The sequence below is a fragment of the Pezoporus occidentalis genome, unplaced genomic scaffold (genome assembly GCF_034315485.1).
Source record: "Pezoporus occidentalis ecotype Australia unplaced genomic scaffold, CSIRO_AGI_Poc_V1 ctg50, whole genome shotgun sequence".
Lineage (NCBI taxonomy): Eukaryota > Metazoa > Chordata > Aves > Psittaciformes > Psittacidae > Pezoporus > Pezoporus occidentalis.
In genome coordinates this window covers 3425643-3441842 of record NW_026915836.1, presented here as the reverse complement: position 1 = coordinate 3441842, position 16200 = coordinate 3425643, and the positions used below count along the sequence as shown (strand labels likewise).

Here is a 16200-nt window from a genome sequence, read left to right as displayed (position 1 = left end):
CATCAAACTGTGGGTACAGAGAGGTATCCTGAGAGCTTGTTCTGCCTCAATGTGTGTTCTGTTTAGGAGAAAATAAACGTTTTTCTTTGCTTAGAGCCCTGGAAAAGGTGCATGGTACAGCCTAAAACTCAGTTCAGGAGGTACTGCACCACTTAGCGATGGTCTAGGAGCAAAGTAGATAAATCTTGTAAGACAGATCTCAGTGGAAATGAACTGTCCTAGCATAAAGCTATCGTAACTCAGGGGGGTAGCTAAAGTTTAGGCTTAAGCATACACCACGCTGGTTATGTGCTGCTCAAACTTGAAAGGTGTTGGGATTAGAGCTCTGTTGTATATCCACATCAGAAAGTGAAGATCATTAGAGTACCGCTCTCCTATACAACAGTGATGCAGGTCAAGGTGATCAAGGTTTTTACCTATTCTCTGAAAACCATTTAGGTCAAAGTTGTTCTATATAATTTATCAGCTTTGATTCTCTTCCCCTCTTCTATGTTTTATAGAAAGGGGTTTCTAGGTTTTCCAGGTATTCTTTTCACTCCTGGCACAAGTAATTTTCCATTCTGTTCCTGAGCTTCTCCTGATGTAAAATGGTACTAATGATCCTTATCTGCCATGCGATTACTGAATAAAGTACTTTTGTAGAATGAGAGAGTATAGCAGGGTCATTCTACCCGAGGTCAAAGCAGGGACCACCGCGTGCAGACAGCACTGGCACCGTTTGTGGCCACCAGTGGAGTCCCATGGGCTAACACAGGGCCTGGCCACCCAGCTCTCACCTGGGAAAACTCTGCTTTGACTTCAGCAGGACTGCTGATGCGTCAAGTAAACACAAGACTGGCGGTGATGGCCAGCAGGGTTTCACCCCCGATGACTTGCCATTGGGCACTACGGTCCAAAATGGCACTGGGGAAATCTCGGCAGCAAATAGCTGGTCTGGGACTGTGTCATGCTGCTACTGCACCATGTGAAATCCTCTGATGTTTTTGAAGTCACTCATGACTCAGGCTGGTGACGGTAGAGCCAGGCCCACGGTTCAATTACACTACGCTCTCCCTCCCTATTTGTGCTATGCTCATTACACACAGCACAATCAATTAATTCTAGCAGAGCAATAGGTTCCTGGCCTGTCTATAAGTCACTGGGTACATAATTGTTCTGTTGCTTACATTAACATCTCAGCACATTATTAGCACTGTTTGCTGGGCTCCCACCACAGCCAGGGCTCTGGTGCCTGCTCCACTCCCTGCATGGGAGACTCTGCAGTGGGCTTCCCTCCTTGAAAACCAACATTGCACCAGTGCTACATGCAATTAAAGGCCTCCCATGGCTGAAGCCTTCAAATGGACAGAGAGACCTAAACCCAAGCCTTTCTCCTGATTAGGCAGCTTTAAGCCAAACAGGATTAAGGAGAGAGATACCATCACAGAGGGGAGCAAAATATGGGTGCCTCACTGAAGTAGTGGTGAAGGGGGGTGGGAAGGGCAACAATTTGCTGAGCAGTTCACACATTGTTTTATAAAAAGGAATGAAAAAAATCATATTTAGGAAAAAAAAATTCATCTCATTTTACAATTATATTTGAATTATTCAAAACACACATTTTCATATATAAAGTCAGAAAAAACGCATAATCCCTGAAATCCAAATCTTTGAGGCACTGGAAATCAAAGTAAAGTTCATTATGGCTTGTGAGCTTTTTGTCTGTAGGAAAAAAAAAGAACTAATGGGCAACAAACAAGCAGCTCAGAATCCCTCCTTTTTAACAAAGAAAAGTCTTTTCTTAGGACTCTTCTTGCTGGATTAGGAAACTGAAGGAAAAAAAAAAATAATCAAACAGGCAACAAATAATTTTACCATTACCAGGTAATATGTGTTAATTGCTCAGTTTATATACTCTGAATGACATACCATTAGAGACTGTGTATGCATTGTAACTAGAGCATTAATAAATTTAAAATGTGCCTATTAGGATGACAGCTTTGGAGGTGCAAAGGAATAACAGTTATCACTTGGCAGAAGCAGATCTCACCCCATCTGCCGAGACTTTGCATACATTTTCAGCTTCCTGAGCAATGATTAGGGCTGTCAGAACCTCTTTAACCTTCTAACTGCTGGTCCCAACTGGCCTTAATTAGAGACTAATGAATTCAGAAGATGCAGGCCGTGAGGAAAACTGCCTTGACAGTTTGTGTACAAATTAAGCACCAATTACTTCATGCATCTTTTGCATTGCTGATACAAGTCTCTGTTATTATTTTTGAATATGGTCATTTTAGCATAAACCGAGAACTTTGCTAATGTATTTTGTCATTTTTATGGCTCATCATAAAAAAAAAAAAGGCAAAAAAAAAAAAAGAAAAAAGAATACCAGGAGGGTCATGAATATGTGAAATAAACTACTGTAGATGATAAAAAGAAATTCATTTCCCTCTAGAGAATATCTTCCAACATTTTTCCCCCTAATACCATATCATTATTATGATTAGTCACATAATGATCACAATTTAAGAAACAGACATAACATGGTCCTCTGAATGTTTTTCTTAGGAATATAGCTGCCGTTATTAGCACACAGAGGAAAACAAAGATGCAGGTAAGAGTCTCTCAGTTCTGGGAGCTCAGAAAAACTTTTACACCACCCCATGTTAGCAGGAGGTTACTGACACTGTTACGGCTGGACACAGGAGCACAGGGAGCTGGAGCTGTATGGTCAAGTAGCTTTTGGGGTTTATGGCTCCCCACTTCCCCCTTCTTATTCACATCCAGAAGACCCGAGAGGTTCAGTAGTTTTTGGAAAGCTACCCCAAACCCAGCTAAGGTGCACATTCCTTCACTGGCCACTCACCTCTTGTCATTTCTCCTAATTGTAATCATGTTCCCCATCGCCTTTGGAGAGCTTTATCACTGCTGTGCAAACCAAGGGCACCTCAGCCCCACCACAGAAATTCTCCTGGCTGTGCTGCTGCAGAAATCAAGGTCATGTCAGCCTTCTCCCTGAGCATCTCCTGCCCATGAGAGCAAAGCCAAAAAGAAGCAGAGGGATAGATGAATTAACAGCATATAGTGACAATTTGCCATTTGCAAACCATGCTAAACTGTGGGACGTGTGCTTTGTAATGCGCAGATGTACAGAGCTGAATGAGAGCTCCAGTACTACAAACTTCTTTAAAGGCAAAGATGCTCCAGGTGAAGGAAAGAAGGAAATTTCTATCACATCAATAAAATCTCTCCAAGAGGAATGGAAAGCATTAGAACATACTTGAAAACATGAGGCCAGGCTCTTGGTGGCAAGTCACAGAGCCAGCATCTGAATTCCAGTTACATTTCAGTTAAGGAAAGCCCCAGTTAATCTCTATCATGAAGTTTTGTCTCTATCAGCACATAACCATGGATCAGTCCTATCACCATATCATGCAAGAGCTTCCTCCATACAACTCGCCCTTGCATTTCATCTAAAGTAATTTTAAACTTCTCTAATGAGGATGACCTCATATTCTCATGTGGCACTTCCCTAATTGTCCCTATCATTAAGCACTGGGATTTTCTGCTGATAGCCCAACATTTTCCTGCTTGCGTTTACACCGGTACAACATGATTACAACACGTAAACCCAGTCTGGTTTTACATGTATGACAGAATCCTTTCATTTCTCTTGAATATGTATATTCAAGAGCTGCCACTGAATTTAAAGTCCTTAGTAAATGTTTTTGTATCTGTTTTCACCAATCAGCCTTCCATCCCAGAGAAGAAGGGCATGTTCAATATTTGGAGTTTGCAAGGTGTTGATTCCCTAGAACAAGACCCGATGTGGAAGTACTTTCATAGAAAATTGCTTTCAGAGATGATGAGCTGACCCCTCCAAGTGTTTTTTTAAGGTAAGTTTAAAGCTGAGGCTTGGGTTTGTCCCTAACCTAATGCATATTTTTCATAAGCTGGTTGGTTAGTTAATGGACTTTGGTTAACCCTCAGTCCATTTCCATTGCTGTTGTCCTTTGAGGTTGTTTTTGCCAGTTCCGATCACCCTTTCCTGGTGTTTAATAACAGCGTCTTCTCCTTCAGTAACACTTCCACATGGAACAAATGGAGATTTGACACTGTCATCTGGGTTATCATTATAGTGTGTATGGCTCCCTTATGTTTATCGCAGCTTTAAAAACTCACGACAGAGAGGGGACTCAGAAGAAAAGAGAGAGGAAAGGTGACACGGTCCTTTTGTCTGATCCAAAGCCCTGGTGAGTGATGAGGATGTGATATAAATCCTGCAGAGAGGGGTGTTTCACTTTGGCACTGAAGGTCGAAGCGCACTGAGTAAATGGTGAAGTGAATATACACCCGTGTGCCTGTGTCTGCATGCATCCCACCCTCAAGTATGTGGAAAGCATAAACCCTCTGAGGCAGAGCCCCCAGTTCCCCAGTGGGTGTAGGCTTTCTGCAGGACAGCAATTCTAGCTGTTGACTCTGGTGCGTTGTCACACCACAGTTTTCTGCTTGCCTTTGACTTCTCACCCTTCCTTTGTAAAGGAAGGCATGTCATTCCCACCTGAGATGCACCAACCTTGTTCTCCTCACGGGTTCCACGCTGCTGCACCTCTCTGTGTCATGGCACAAAGCACATATTGGCCTCTGAAGCACCTGGCCCACAGACACACCTTTCCCTGGCATTTCAGAAAGGTGTCCAAAGTCCTATGCTTTTTTCTCTTCTTTTACTGAGTAAAGATGTTGGCGTTTTCAGGTGGGTCTCAGTTCTGCTTTCAGGCTTTATTGTTCCACCTGGTAGGTCCATTCTATTAATTTAGCTCACCAGAGCAGCTAAAAGAAGAAAAAAAGAGATGGAGTAAGGATTAAATAAAGAGCAAATTCAAAATCATGGAATAGTTAGCAGTCCCCTCATAGAAGACATTTATATTTAACTACTGTACACGGAACCAAAGCATCTCCTGCAAAAACAAGCACTCTACGTATAAAAATTTAAAACCACATTGATAACCCATCTGGCATCCTCCTAATTATGAATCTCTTAGTGGAGTAATATTCCCTTTAGAAGCAAAACAGTAAATACAACAAGAGAAACACGATTATGAATTTCTTTTTTGCTCTGTCTTTCAAGACAAGCCTTCATTCACATGTGCGTCCAAAATCTTTCTTAACTGGAATTTACTGAAGTAAAGACATTACACAATGCCTACTAATTAAACATTTAAGAAGAAAAAAATACCCTGTTCTCCATCAGGAGATGATATTAATAGGTGCTTCATAATGCAGAGTGTATTTGAACCCCAGCTGTCTTGCCCTATAATACAGAGAAATAGAAAGGCTCAGCTTCTCCCTTCCTCTTTATGTGCCTGTCTAACCAGTCCAGCCCTCACAACATCAATTCATCTTGTGGAAACAAAGCACAAGGCTTGATTATCTGGAGACAACTTCTTTCCCTTTCATGGGAATGATGTTTCTGAGGAGGTGCAACCTATACACAACTTCTCTCGACAGGCACCAGCTCCCTTCCCTTTCTGAAAGGCGCAGGATAGGCAGGGCATCTGTCTGGGGAGAGACTACTTTATGGTGCACCATGGACAACAGTGGCTTGAATAGTTGCTTCCTGGAAAGTCATTATGCTTTTAATAAGAGTAAGATCATTTTCTTCATTTTTAAACAGGTCCCCTCCATCAGAAGCACTGGAAGATATCTCCTTCAGGAAGTCCATCAGGTTTGTGACTGCTTTTAAAACACAAGTATCTTGTAAGTAATGGTATATCAGACCAAAGCAAGGAAACCCCTGTGGAATCTTTCAGCATCAGCTAGAGATTTTGACTGTCAAGCCTGGGGCACTGAAGGGGCAATATGCAGCACCCTCGGAGAGCTTCACTCACAACAAGTCCCCAACCCAGTGGTACTCAGGTTCTTTACTCATTAGCCCTTTGCTTCTGGATCTTCCTGCCTAATAGACAAAGTCTTCCCATGGCTTTTGCTGAGTCTCCCCTCAGCTGAAATCACCCCCAGCAACAGCAGGTACCAGCTTAGCAGCATCTCAGCACTTTACAAACCCAGAGCTCCCCTCACCCCCACCCACATGTGTGGAGATCTCCGAACCCGATAGCTCGACAGACTGAGCTGCTCAATATCGATTACCAGCTTTAAAAAATCTTTTCAGTTCAGTCGTAAGCTTATCTGCTTTGGTTGTCACATGGTTGGGGATGATGCCATCAATACAGATTACGAATCTGTCTCGGCGCCCTATAAATCTGCAAGTTTCCCTGTTTCAACCTTCCTAAACCACCCCAGTGGGTCCTGCCAGGCTGTGCGTGCACCACGTTGCACCGCGTTGGCTGTACAAAGGGTGGGAAATGAAAAATCCAAGAGAGGCTTAACAATGCTCTTGCTCTGACATCTGCTCCCAGCAAGGGCATCTAGGGACCTGCCGCACAGGGTTTTTTTTCCTTAAAGATGATCACCGTGAATGTTGCAACAAATAATAATGTAAAACATTTTGACAGCCAAGTAAGCCATGAAACATTAAATCTCCAAGGCCCATATGCTCCCCTCTGCTAATGCAAGTGGAGAGGAGCAAACACCCTGTGGAAGCTGGCAGGGAGGAGCAACTGAGGCACATCATGAGTGTCCCACTCCCTGACGTCGTACCTGCAGCCTTTCTGCCTAGATGTGGGGACAGAGAGGAGTGGAAGGGGCAGAGGGGTACTTTGCTGCTGTCTCAACACGATTGCTGTTCAGACTTGGAAGGGTTTTCTCATACTTTGGTGTTCTGCAGCCCAGCTGTAGTCACCAGGAGCCCAAGGAAGCCTGACTCCAGGGAGAGTGGCAAAGCCAGGAGAGAAGGGGATACAAATCCAGGTTGGGAATGACTTGGGCTCCAATTGACTATCAAAGATCCCACCCTAGGCTTGATTAAATGGAGGCAAGCATAATAAATATAGAGTAAAGGCTTACCTGAACCTTGGTGGTGTACTGAGGCGGTACGGGCATGGTGTATCCGCTTCTGTAGCCACCACGATGCAGGAGAGCAATGACACACCCCAGCCCAAAAGACGCTGTACCTGTTTGTAACTAACTGACACGGGTGAACAAGCTTTTGGATCACAGCAAAGACCGTTTAGCACTACATGTCCACAGGCATGACCAGAAAACCCACTGGGGGATGTCACGTAGCCCAAGTGGTAACTTTCTGTCGCTGCAGTTTCCAAACCTATATTCGAATGTGTATTATGTCAATGGTGTTAACGGGGGTCCTAGACATACACTGTTTCAGAATTAGACAGTCATGGTTCAGCCATTAAAGTCGTGGTGAAGTGGCAGTTTGCAGGCTTGGCAGAGGTAAGTTGGTGCCCCTTGGATTTGGAGAGCTCTTCTTGCTGGAGAAGAAGCAGTGGCTGGCATGCATGCAGACACAGAAAGCTTTTCCAGAGCCTCCAAAGGGGAAGCAGAGGCACCTGGGTCTTCACATACCTAATATTTGGCAATAGGTGAAAATGCTCACACATCAGATGCTAAATATTCCATGTCTCTCGGTTTTAATGAATCGTTATGACTGAAGAAATCAAAGGTCCCATGGGGAAGAGCTGCACTGCAACATCACATAAGGAAAACTTGGTGTGGGTTTTTTTCCTTCTTTTAATTTTTTTTTTTTAAGAGAAAATGAATAGAGTTATCTTCACTAATTCAATAACCACAGAAATATTTACAATATAATTACATCCATTCTTTTTCTGTTCAAATATTATTTTTAAGGGCTTCTTGGCATTGAAGAGCCTGTTTCTTTGAAAACCCTGACCCAGTGTCAGGAAGAGAACAGACCTAAGTCTCTTAATCTAATGGCTGTTAGCGGGGTGACTACTTTAGCAATGCTCGGCTGAAAAATGAACTTTGCAATAAATGACCTTCAGAGAAGAAGACTATTCATGTTAATTAGGAGCTCTTTTCAAACTGGGTTTATATATGCATTAGGCTATGTCATTTCAAACAATGCCATCATTGTAGTAAACATCAAGACAAGTCTCAAGTACAGTTATGAAAATTTTAGAAAACTAGTTGTTTTTTTTTTCCCCCCAAAGATTCTGATTTACAATTACTGATGTGTTGCACAATAGGATCTCTCCTAATGGCTTTTAGCTTTTGTCACTGCCAACTTTCGTATTTAAAACCCATACAATTAAGGACAATTTATAAGCATTATGAGGCTCTCCATCCTCTTCACCCCAGTTTTTGCATTGATTCTTACTGCTTCAAAGCAGTTTTGAACCTGGCAAATCAAATGCATTTTGCTTAAAACATAACACTCATTCTTACAGAGCCCGCTTTGTTCTTATTACTACTTATTACTTATCATGCATATTTAATTTAAGAATGCATATTCTCCATTAAAAAATCAGAATATTTTGAAGTACTAGAAAGTGATTATTTTGGTTAGTTCCCCTTGATTAACCACGCCAATGCGGATGCGTTCTTTCTAAAGCACATACATAACAAGAACAGAAAAAAGCAAGAAGCCACCAAAATGGGCAAAATGAACAAAATAAATTGATGCACAAAATAAAAGACATCATTTTTACTCACTTTATGTCAAAATGCATCGCACAGCTACATCATAGCAAAAATTTGCTCTCTGGGGAGAGGTAAAGTTAGTACAACCAATCTGATTCAGAAATACTATTAGAGGATAGAGTAGGAAGATGTTAATGTGCAGGCAAATTGCATAATTCTGACTCTACATTAATTTTGACCTATGTTTATTAATTTACTTTTTGAAAATGCATTTAAGAAGCATCTTCCTTACTGCTGAACATTCAAACCTGAAGACAAAGTTAGTTTTAAAAGCTAACCTGCCAAGCACAAGTTGCTTCACTATCCGAAAAACATGCATTCCTAACTAATTAGGGAATTAACAATAAATGTATTGTGGAATAGCATTTTAGCAATCTGCTTAATGAAGAAAGTCATCTGTGTTACAAAACAATTAGCTAACAAAGGGGAAATTAATAAATATTTATAAGACAAATGTATATGGTTTGTTTGGAGCCTTGCAAGATTCAGGAAAGGCAAACAATGCAGTTGGGCAAACAAACTGCAAGGTTGGGCTCATCCAAAATACCTGGGAGGTGACAGTATTCACTATTCACAACTTGGAGGGGCTGCCATACCCTGTATCTGCTCTTTGGCCTGATCAGGGCATCTGAGTGGCCTTCAGAGCTGGGATGATGGGCAAACCTGTCTCTCCAGTGGTCGCCACTGGCTTAGACAAGCAGGTTCCTGCTCAGCACTCTGGCTTTTGTGAGTCATCTTCACTAGGGGTCCAATTTCCTTCAGACACTGTGTGCAGAGGCCGACTACTCACCTTCATATCACGAATCCCCCTGAGCCAAAAAGTTTTCTGAAGCCTTCCTCTCCATGTGAACAGCCCTTTCTGGCCAACTGCTTTTCCCTCTCAGATTCTGATTTTGGAGCACTCAGCACAGGAGCTGCAATGGTTTAGGATGCAGCTGCCATTTTATTTCAGCATGTGGGGCATGCAGATTTATTCCTTTTTTCTAATCTTCTGCCATTTCAGAAAGAGACAGAAAGTAAAACTTGAGGCACCCTAGACTTGACCTTCCCTGTGTGTGGTTTCTGTGTGTGTGCATGGCATTATTGTATCTATTCTTTAAAGAAATGAAAAAGAAGAATGGACCAGATGTGGGATTCATTTTGCTCATATTCAATCTGTGCAGAATTCAGAGAAATGGTTCCTTTATTTGCTGTCTTCTGGGAAAACATCTTGAGTTCATTTTGTTCTGCTCATAGACTTGTAGAAATAGGTCTGGAAAGGTACTTCAAGAGCTCATCTTGTCTATCTTACTGCCTCAAGGCTGACTCACGCCCAGTGTTCTCCAACAGCATGATAAATTCAAGTATAACAATAACCTTTTTTTCACAAAAACACTGCAATAGAAAGAAAAGGTTAATAAATAAGCTAGCAACATGTCATGACTCTGCCACAGGATTTAACGCTGTTCTCCGCGCATCCACGGTTGCACTCTGCTACAGGACAGATGCTGCTATGTCCTCAGGGAACACCCAACTGGAAGTTATGAGGGGATCTACCCCAGATAAGGAAGCTCAGGTACCGCAAGAGCCCCACGGCCTCTGCCCACTGGCTGCTCTGAGGCAGTCAGGCTTCCTCCAGGACCTGCACCTCGACAGCAGGGCTGAGAAGGTGCGATGGTATTGAGCGCCTGATGGCACGTGTTGGAAGTTGCCCAGCTCAAGACATTTCAAAGAGCTGTTAATCCAGGATGATATAAGGTATTCCAAGGTGGCTCCCAGAAAAAAGTGGTATGAGTCATTGGTGGCCATCTGGCTCCACAGGCATAAGGGACATTGAAGTACAACGCAGTTTACAAGGACAGCAGGTGGAGCAGAGAAGGTAAAATTGCTTCCGACTCCAGTGAAAACTAATATATCATAGGCAGGACACCAAACTAAGATCCTGTAGGGTCTGTACATGGTCAGGGAACCCCAATTTATACCCAGACACCAGTATTATTTACCAGCTCAAGGAACACATGCAGGATTGAATCTTACCCAGAAAGCTCTCAGCCAAATTTGTCTTTCCCAACCAGTTCATAGTTGTGTGAATACTTTATCTTCCAACCCATTTCCTTCCCCTCTTCCTGCCCTTTTCTTCTGTGCCCTTTTGCCACTGAATGCCTGTTCCCTTACATGCTCTGCCTGACTTACAGCTTGGTCTCCACACCATGCAATATTTGCTTTCTCAGGAGGGGAGGCATGGGGTGAAAGGACACACCTGAACCATGAACTCCATGCTAGACCAACGCTTCCCAGTCCCAACCTACCAAGACCCACAGGACAATCCTGCAGTGCTGCTGCAGTTTTGCTGCTTCTCATCTTGATGCAGGGGGAGGTGGGGAGACCACACATCCAGGGAGCAGAGGAGCCACACTGGCTTGGGAAAGGGATGGTAAGGACAGAGCATTAATCCCTTTCACAGCACTGCTGCTCCCATCCCCAGCATGCAGATTTGCAGCGCTGCTGGTTATAGGGCAGCACTGCAAGGGGCTGCTGCCCAGCCACCTTCCCATCACTCAGCTAGCCTTTGGGTGCTGGGCACTTACAAACTTTACCCTCTAACTCCTTTCTCCTCAGGGAGGAGACACTATATCCATATCCCAAACAAAACAGCACTGAGCTCAGGCGCTGACAATCTTCAGCAGTATTTAGCTATTAGTACGCTCACTAATGTGACTGTCCTCTGGATCAGCTAGTGTAGCTCCCAAAATAATCCACTGGGCAGCAGCCAGGCTAGGAATGAGGAAGAAATGCTGACTCCATAATAAAGAATGTGGGATTTGAGTTCATCTGCTCTGGTACAGGCACAGCCTAGAGCAATGCAGACTGGACAGCAAGGAAAGCAGGAAGAAAGAGCCAGGCAAGGGGCGTCTAGAGCTGCAAGGAGGAAGGGCTGGAACTATGGTGGAAGTACTAACAGCCTTGACTGCACAAAGGAGATTGGTTCCTCACAGCAATTAGGAGCCTAAAAAGAGAGAACAAGTGTAGAAGATAGCAAAAGAAAGACTGTGGTCCAACAACACAGAATAACGGGACCAGGCTCCCTCCATGATGCATCAGACTTACTCTCACTTAACTGTAGCTTTGATTTTTTGCAGTAGGGTTTAGGTAATTTTAGTGCATGTAATAATTTCTACAGCAAACCCCCACACTGGGTGATTGGTGTTTTGCCCTCTTTGCACTTTGAAGTCTCAGGCTGAGCTGCAGTAGTTGTTTGCCATCATTTTGGATGTTTCCTCTCTCATCCGTGTATGGCAAAAATCCCAAAGGCTGTCCCTTGATCTGCTGGCCTGGCTGGGGAGCGACAGTGTCTTGCACTTTGGCCATGTTCTTAGCTTGCTTTCAGGCATTGCTCATGCAGAGAGCCAGGCAAGAGCTTCACTCCCAGGCACTACTGTGGGTCAGTAGGTTGGACACAACCACTCTGTTTGTAGAAAATTAAGGTGTGGACCCAAGTCGTGGCACTTCAGTGCAAGAGGATGGGGCCCATGTATTTATTTCCAAATTAGACACAAAGTTTTGTGCTAACTGAAACATGGATCTAAATGCTGCAGACTGAATTTCAAAGGGACTTCTCTATTCCTCTTCAGAGAGTACCCAAGACAGGCAGGAGCTTTGGGGACAGTAAGGATGAGGGGAGGCTAGAGATGAGAGCCATTGGCTGGGTATTTATCTAGTAAGTAGAAAGCTCATATACATTTTATCCAGCCTTTTGGATTTTAATCTAGGCATCTATCAGCTCACAAAAACTTCCTAGCACAACTGGAAATCTTGACCATGTGTTTTGCCACAGTTTTCTTATGGCCAGGATTTCACTCATGGGGAAGTACTTTGGTCTGTGGGCAACAGCACCAGACATTGATGGCACTGAGTATCACTGGGCCAGACACAGTAGGAACTCCCTGAGTAAGAGCTCACAGAGCATCTTGAATGGAATCTTGAGCTTTTTATTCCAGGAAATCTGAATCAGCATCTAGTTCAAAAATGTGCACATCTGTGTAAAGCCCTCCCCTCTCTCACTTCACCGCCTACGGTGGGTGCACTGTCTACTGTAGGTAAAGAAGGCGTAGTTTCTGTGGTACATTTTTCTCTGCAGTATTCTGAAGGCACTGGGCAGGATGACTGGACTAAGACACAATTTTTGATGTTCCAGTTGGCACATTTTATAGGCACCATTTTTAAACAAAATGCATTTACCTTCTATTTCTAGAATGCAGAAAGATTATATAAATATCTTTAAAGAACCTCTGGCACCATTTAGAAAACTGATTGTGTTTATGATGAACTGAAGCATCACATTAGGTATGAAACAAAGTAAAAGCAGATGGTCCACACTCAGAGCACAAACTTTCAATACATGAGTAAGGATACAGGAATTTCTCAACTAGATTTCTCTGCTTCGCAGAAGATCTGAGTGAGCTATTTGCTATTAAAATGCTTTTTCACAAGAAACAATGTTTTCTAGTATTTCTAAAATGCATTTAGCTTCTGCATTTGACATGAGACAGAACTATCTTACCAACTGCTGGCTGTTTAGCATGTAAATTAGCTGGTTTACTAGAATCAAATTTATATGCGAAACTTTATACAAAATCCTCTTGTTTCTCTAACCCACTAATAAGATCAGGAGAACACCACAAAACATAGATTAAGTCTGTCTTTCAGACATAGACTCAATTGTGTTGGCATGGGGTACAGTAATATTCCTTATAACAGAGTGAAAAGTCATGTGAAAAAAGGCGAGCACTGTTTATGGAGCCCAACCAGGACTCTCCGTGTGTTCTCGGAGTATAATTTACCTTCAAACTTTTAAGTAATGATTTGTAAACTTGTGATCTTACTCACCAATAGTTTACATAAAAAGGCAAGCCCTTACCTCACAAATTCCTGTGGAAGCTCTATGTAATTTCTGTTCCAAGTGTGCTTGTGCACTGTACTTTGCTCATCCTTAGTAATAGAGGTATTTGTGAACCAAGGATTTCTTCATTGTTTTTATATTCAGTAAAAGAATGCCCAGGGGTCAAAGCAGGATTGATTTGAAGGAGTTACATTTTAAAATCCCTTTAAAAATCAGGACAAAGGATACCACACTATTAAAATAAAATGCTTAAAAATGAAAAGTATTATGCATGCCACACAGTAGAAGATCAGATTTTTATTAATGCAAGTTTTAAATGCTGATTAATCCTCTTGAGAATCAGTTTCCCAAAGCTTTGGCCTGCATTCAAGTCTTTTTCAAAGGGGCACATCACTTCCATTATTCTGAATATTAATTGAACAACATGATAACTAAGGATACAAAGCAAGATTTAAAACATGATTACAGCTGTCATTGCTTACATCTAAATAAGTCATTGGAAATTGAAGCTCAGGGAGGAAAAAAAAACCAAACCACCAGAAAACCCCCCAACAAAACCTGCCATAAACCTCCCTTGTCAGGATGGTGAAGCTGCTGCCTCCCATGGCCCCCCTTGCTCAGCCAGGATGGATGGTCTGCGTGCTATGTGCTGACGGCTCGCCTGCCGGCTTGTGCTCAACGTATTCCCATAGACTTCCCCCCCACACACAACCTTGTGAACTGGGGATGTGTTTTGTCTTGCAAAATAACAACAAAAAGCACTCTCATTTTTAGATGTTATCAGGAAAAGACATGTTCAAAAGACCGAGCTGCCCCTATACGTGCTTCCTTCCAGAAAGGGTTTATTTGTTTGCATAAACCATATTCTGATCCAGCTTCAGCGCATGCCTCTATATAAGCACTCATGTGCTTAACGCTAAGCATGTGCTTAAGTGCATTCCTGAACTGAGCCAAAAGGTGCCTCCTTCTGAATTTTCATCCATAGCTGCTGTTCTTGGAATGATGCCTTTTTTGGTGAAAACTGATGTGGGGTTACAGGAAACATCTAATTTTGATTAGACAAATGGCATTATGGAAGAAGTATTAAAAATTTATAGTCCTATTTACTAAGTTCGCTGGCCACAAAAAGCTGAACCTTCCATAACATAAAAAACATCCAGTCCTAATGATGAAAAAGATATAAAAAGATAATGGTGCAATCATAACATGTCTCTGAGAGTTTGTACATCTCAGTTGCAGTTTGGCACATCGCATAATTGCATTGTGCCAAACTGGCACCAAACCACAATATGTTAGTGAAAAGGGCCCACAGTTTAAGAGGAAAATCTAGAAGTGTTAACTATACACTGTCTAATTATACAACCTTACTGTCCCAGAATGTGATTTCTGAAACCATTTCTGACATATGGGAAGAGGGTAGAACAGCTGGTCATTAAGGTTTTCTCAAGACTATTTAGTAACACACTTGAATGTAATTAAAGTGCTACATTAAATACTGCACTTGTGTACAATGTATTTTTAATCTTTATGGCATGCTGTAAAAGTAAATAAATGCAAAGCATTAACATTTCTCCCCTTCATCTCCTAAATTGTTAAGATACAATGACAGCCCCTATCTATGCTGCGTGCATTACCTGAATACTCTGGTGCTTTGTGAGCATCCTGCACAGCAGGTAGGAAGCAAATCCAACCCGAATTGTGCAAGACGGATAAAATTTACTTGATTTCATTTGCCCAAGTTAAGCCATGCTGGATTACCTGGGTACGTTTCAACAGACAATGTTGCAATAATCCTAGTTTATTTGAAGGTTTCTTTTGGAACCAGACAGGGTGATGTACAGCAACTCTGACCCATGCTGGATCTAACGCAAGAAGCAAAACTTTGCACACAAAATGTGCAAAGATCTTTGCAGCAAACTTTACTTTCAGGTGTCCCAGTGGGACTTCTGCCTCAAAATACAGAGCCAGAGCTCTTTTCTACAAAGATGTAGATTATGGATGGGTTAAATTACAGAACTACATTTGTACCCCATAATCCTCATTGTGATAGAGGTACCTAGAGCACCAAGACTGTTAAACACTATGCAGGGTTAAGGCCCAGTTCCTTGTGCTTCCCCTTCCTTCATTGGCTGTGACTGTCTATGACCTGTATTTCCATTTCCACAGACAAAAATCAGGGAACCTATATGAACCTAAAGCCACTGTAAAGGAACTTGAATCAGCCAAAAAACTGGAACAACTCATTCCGAGAAATTGCTTGAAATTGGTGCCAGTACTCCATTAGTGACAGCCTGGGGATCCTGTAGTCTCAAAGCTATGGAGATGCTGTAGCACTGTGAAGATGTATTTTTGATGCACTTTTTGTTTTGATGCACAAATGGCTAAGAAAACAAAAAAAAAAAGTTTTAAAATACCTATTTTGGTACATAGTGTTTCTCTGCATTAGATTTGTGCTTTGTGATATTGGTATTTTGGTTTACATTATTTAATAACACTTTTGCTTTGAAAAGAGAGGCAAGAAATATACTGGTAAATGTTCTTAATTTCTCCTAAATTCCATCAAATACCTGTTTTGATTACTCACTAAACACGATCTAGAGTTCCTTTAGTTCCTTGGAGCATTTTTTTGTGTGTGTGAATTCAAAACTTCCTAAGAAATACTTTGTCCTGCACTATGGTCGCTTCCTTTGAGCATGAAGAACAGCTTTACATAGCACTTTCCAACACCAAATCTAACAGAGGGGCAGAGAAGCAGCTCATAAGAAGAC

The 16200-nt window shown here is 42.2% G+C and overlaps 1 long non-coding RNA gene across 1 annotated transcript in view; it reads right to left on the bottom strand.

Annotated features, from left to right (window-relative positions):
- Positions 1 to 4349: 4349 nt before the first annotated feature.
- The window catches only part of LOC134173248 (uncharacterized), a 65988-nt gene continuing 54137 nt past the window's right edge, over positions 4350 to 16200 (bottom strand). Inside the window, exon 5 of the long non-coding RNA XR_009968186.1 lies at positions 4350 to 4809. This is a non-coding gene — a long non-coding RNA (uncharacterized LOC134173248). The remainder of the gene's footprint in view (positions 4810 to 16200) is intronic.